The sequence below is a fragment of the Takifugu rubripes genome, chromosome 21, assembly GCF_901000725.2.
Source record: "Takifugu rubripes chromosome 21, fTakRub1.2, whole genome shotgun sequence".
NCBI lineage: Eukaryota > Metazoa > Chordata > Actinopteri > Tetraodontiformes > Tetraodontidae > Takifugu > Takifugu rubripes.
In genome coordinates, this window is record NC_042305.1 from 1605176 (window position 1) to 1610400 (window position 5225).

The 5225-nt window shown below is 50.4% G+C and overlaps 1 protein-coding gene across 1 annotated transcript in view; it reads left to right on the forward strand.

Moving 5' to 3' along the window:
- Positions 1-923, forward strand: part of rpl35 (ribosomal protein L35) — a 7195-nt gene extending 6272 nt beyond the window's left edge. Inside the window, exon 6 of the mRNA XM_029829508.1 lies at positions 1-923. This exon is cut by the window's left edge and continues 561 nt beyond it. The gene's annotated coding sequence lies outside the window, so the exon portion shown is untranslated.
- The last annotated feature ends 4302 nt before the right edge of the window (positions 924-5225 follow it).

Below are 5225 nucleotides of genomic sequence, written 5' to 3' on the forward strand. Positions count from 1 at the left end.
TGAAGAATCGGACCACCGTGTCCCATGATGCACTGCTGTAACCTGGATAACGAGTGTGGGAAACATCTCCAGACCTGCATCTACTCCCAACTGGGTCAACTGCTGCTGCTCAGGAGAACCTCCTCACCAGCACTCCTGCCGCCCCCCCTTCAAAGCTGTTTGACGTTAGAGAAGGTTGCTCCACAGAACTCTGGACAACATCTGTGTACGTTCAGCGCTGCACCGATACAACATCTCCGAGTAGGTTTCATCATCTCTCCACGCTCAAGTTTCCCCGGACAGAAATAAGAGGGAGCAGCTTTGGTTCCAATGGGTGTGTCTGGACTTGGGAAAATATTTGGGTCTCCCCACCCTCCATCTGACAGCACTCAGGAGACCAGTGGTGGAGCTCCGCTGGAGGTGATCCATGAGTGATTCTTCATCCCCACACCACTACAACCACTGTCAGCTCCTCCAGTCAGTCCTCCTCCTCCTCCTCCCCCCTGAGACGAAGGCAGGTAGAGATGAAGACCCGAGCGAGTCTGCCCCTCGTCACGAGGCGGTGTGGAATGTTCTGGGGAGAGTCGCACGTGAACCTTCTGCTGTAGAGGTCTGACAGCTGGAGCCAACAGCTGCGCCTGTTTTTACTCCAGGATTCCCCAAAGACAGCAGCACCATCCAGATAATCCAGGGAATGAAAACAGAGAAGCTCTCATGAAAGCAGAGCCCAACACGACAGCTACGGCAGGAACGCTGCAGGTGAACCTGCATGGAGGTGCAGTGATCCACCCCCGAGGGCGACAGCAGAAGATTCCTCCAGCATTCAGGCTTCAACGTGTCAGAATCCTGATTTTCATTTGGAAAATGTGAATAAAATGAAATTGAAGTACTTTTCTGTGCTAAAGTGAGTCAAATGCCATGTTTTTCCTCTGACAGCAGCCAGAGGGGGCAGATCCGAAGAGGGGAGCAACTGTACCGATGCTCTCAGGGTGCTGCAGCCTCCAGAGGTACCACCTCAAGGTCTTCAGGACCTCAGAAGCTCTTAAACATTTGGTTTAAAACCAGACTGGAAACCACATGGAACGACAACCATGTTGAGTTGTTGCATCACAACGTCTTAAGTTGGAACAGAACCAGCCTGCAGGTCTGGAGATGTCCCAGGAACCATCACAAGAGCCTGGTGGCTTAAAATAAAGCACACCGGCAGACTGGTGGTCAGGCTGGTGGTCAGACTGGTGGTCAGGCTGGTGGTCAGGCTGGTAATCAGAATGGTGGTCAGACTGGTGGTCAGGCTGGTAATCAGAATGGTGGTCAGACTGGTGGTCAGACTGGTGGTCAGACTGGTAATCAGACTGGTGATCAGACTGGTGGTCAGACTGGTGGTCAGACTGGTGGTCAGACTGGTGATCAGACTGGTAATCAGACTGGTGGTCAGACTGGTGGTCAGACTGGTGATCAGACTGGTAATCAGACTGGTGATCAGACTGGTGGTCAGACTGGTGGTCAGACTGGTGGTCAGACTGGTGATCAGACTGGTGATCAGACTGGTGATGATATTCCTGGTAAACCTCAGGAGAAAAGCTAATCAGTGTGGCTGCCTGCAGAAAAGAGAGCTGCAGGTACAAGAACAGGCTGCAAGCAGGCTCTAAACAGGCTGTAAGCAGGATTTAAATGGGTTATAAACAAGATATAAACAGGCTGTAAACAGAATGTAAACAGGCTGTAAACGGGCTGTATACTGGATGTAAACAGGCTGTAAACGGGCTGTATACTGGATATAAACAGGCTTTAAACAGGATGTAAACATACTGTAAACATGATGTAAATGGGATGTAAATAGGATGTAAACAGGTGGTAAGCAGGCTGTAAACAGGATGTAAATGGGCTGTATACTGGATGTAAACAGGCTTTAAACAGGCTGCAAACAGGTTGTATACTGGATGTAAACAGGCTGTAAACAGGCTGCAAACAGGTTGTATACTGGATGTAAACAGGCTGTAAACGGGCCGCAAACGGGCTTTAAACAGGATGTAAGCAGCCTGTAAACAGGATGTAAATGGGCTGTAAACAGACTGTAAATGAGCTGTAAACAGGCTGTAAACAGGCTTTATGTATCTGCTCCATCTATGCTGTGACGGAACCTTGGGGGTGGGACTGATGGGTCTTTAGTTGTTGGTCCCTCCTCTGGCCTTCAGCAGCACCTTTACAGTGGAACCAGACTGGTTCTAGTCTCTGTCTGTCTGAGAATTATGGGATTAGAACTAAATAAAGGTTCTTCATCTCTGACCCTGCTCATAACCACAACCATATTCATATGTTGTAATGTCTCCATGGTAACACCACCATCAGGTGATCCACAGACATTCCTCCCACCTCCATCCCAGAGGGGTTCCTCCAATGGTGGACTGCTGTCAGAGACACCAACACAGACAACAGTGACCCCAAAGCCTCTGCTGCTGAAGTCGAAGGGTTCTGAGGTGGTTTGGGTTGGACCGTCTGTCAGAGTTGTGTGATATCGCTGTTCCAGTGTGATTCTGCTATCACTCCAACAGCTGGACTGATTTTACTCAAACACAAACTGGGAAGAGTCTAGCACCATAGAGGCAACGTTCCAGGACTCACTGGGGGATGCAGATCTCACTAGAACCATCTGTGCTGAGCTCTCTGGGCATCTCTCCAGGCTAGTTTGCTGTCTAAAGCTGGACTGAAGAGTTGAAACACAGAATTTGTGTCTTTAAACATCAGCGTGTGAATAGGACGCGGCTGTAGGAGTTGGGAGATCCTCGTTAGGATTAAACATTAGATAGAGCAACAAGTGGACACTAGAGTGCGAAACTCCTCCGCAGGAACATGTGAAGCATCCTGAATTCAACCGAGGTTAATTATCATTATTATTCTGCTGATTATCCCTCAATGTCCACGAAGTTCTAACGTAAAAGTGGCTCAAATGTGACTTTTGGAAGAGCAATAATGATGCTTCCTTCCAAAGGTGGCTCATCTGAATGCTGTTGTGTGTGTTCAGAGGGTGAAGGTCACACCCAAGGAGCTCCGGTGAACAACATGTGTCCACTGTGGTTTTCTGGATGATGAGGAGGCCTCTGAAAGCAACACACATCCAAGTGCTCCCTGCTGTGTGCTTCATCTCCTCTGTCATCAGCAGCCAACAGCTGCAGCCCAGACCCACCAGTGAGCTGCTCCACCTAGAGGTTATCCTCCTCTATGGCCCTTATGGATTTCTCTCCCCACATTATGAATAATACATAAACATCTGAGGAGCCACATGTCAACACATCTGCACAACAGCACGAGTCCTGTTTCTCCTCTGAGCTGCTCTCCTGCTGCAGATTCACCCCCAGTCAGGGTGTGCTTCATGCAACTGAGGATTTGGTCATTTGGAGTCAATGAAGGGATGAATGAATGAATGAATCCTGTCTTATTGCTCTACGCATAATTAAGTTCCTGTATAGATCTGTGCTACTCTGAAGTTTCAGAGCCGAACTGGATGAGCCGGGAGATGCTCCTCATTGTTCCCATTTCTAGAAATATCAAATGGCTTCTGAATTATTTGGATGAATAAAGTGGGACTATGGATGTAGGTCAGAGGGTCAAAGAGACCGTGTTCTACTTCGACCTGTTTTCTGACCCTGTTGATGAGAAGAGCTTTTCATGCTGCCAAAATCACTACAGTTGTTATGAAAGACCTCATCCCATCAGAATGCTGAGTTCCAGCAGGATGGGTGGGGGCAGAGACCCTCTGAGGCTTCATTACATCCACCCACACAGAGGAACACGTCCAACATGCTGAGTGAGAAAACCCACCACATGAAATCACCAGGAAAATCCCCAAGTTTGCATGTAACTGAAGTAGCGTGAACCTCCTTTAGATGAGAGCATCACACATCTTAAAATCTGACACTTCATGGGTTCATCGGGATGGGGAGGAGTTGGTGTGTTGTCGCTGAGATTGACTTGGATACTGGTGTGCACCTGTAGGAGGAGGAACTAACAATGTGCATTCATCTACATCTAAATAGGTGTGTTTCCACTGCAAGAGTTCCTGGTACGCACGGGCACAGGAACTTCACAGGAAATGTGGTGATAACTAAGCTCCTGGTGGTAGCTCAGCTCCTGGTGGTAGCTCGGCTCCTGGTGGTAACTAAGCTCCTGGTGGTAGCTCAACTCCTGATAGTAGCTCAACTCCTGGTGGTAGCTCGGCTCCTGGTGGTAACTAAGCTCCTGGTGGTAGCTCGGCTCCTGGTGGTAGCTCGGCTCCTGGTGGTAGCTCAACTCCTGGTGGTAACTAGGCTCCTGGTGGTAGCTCAGCTCCTGGTGGTAGCTCAACTCCTGGTGGTAGCTCGGCTCCTGGTGGTAACTAAGCTCCTGGTGGTAGCTCAACTCCTGGTAGTAGCTCAACTCCTGGTGGTAGCTCGGCTCCTGGTGGTAACTAAGCTCCTGGTGGTAGCTCGGCTCCTGGTGGTAGCTCAACTCCTGGTGGTAGCTCGGCTCCTGGTGGTAACTAAGCTCCTGGTGGTAACTCAACTCCTGGTGGTAACTAGGCTCCTGGTGGTAGCTCAACTCCTGGTGGTAGCTCGGCTCCTGGTGGTAACTAAGCTCCTGGTGGTAACTCAACTCCTGGTGGTAGCTCAACTCCTGGTGGTAGCTCAGCTCCTGGTGGTAGCTCAGCTCCTGGTGGTAGCTCAACTCCTGGTGGTAGCTCAGCTCCTGGTGGTAACTAAGCTACTGGTGGTAGCTTGGCTCCTTGTAGTAGCCCAACTCCTGGTGGTAGCTCGGCTCCTGGTGGTAGCTCAACTCCTGGTGGTAGCTCAACTCCTGGTGGTAGCTCAGCTCCTGGTGGTAGCTCAGCTCCTGGTGGTAGCTCAACTCCTGGTGGTAGCTCAGCTCCTGGTGGTAACTAAGCTACTGGTGGTAGCTTGGCTCCTGGTGGTAACTAAGCTCCTGGTGGTAGCTCGGCTCCTCGTAGTAGCCCAACTCCTGGTGGTAGCTCGGCTCCTGGTGGTAGCTCAACTCCTGGTGGTAGCTCGGCTCCTGGTGCTAACTAAGCTCCTGGTGGTAACGAAGCTCCTGGTGGTAGCTCGGCTTCTGGTGCTAACTAAGCTCCTGGTGGTAACGAAGCTCCTGGTGGTAGCTCGGCTCCTGGTGGTAACGAAGCTCCTGGTGGTAACGAAGCTCCTGGTGGTAACGAAGCTCCTGGTGGTAGCTCGGCTCCTGGTGCTAACTAAGCTCCT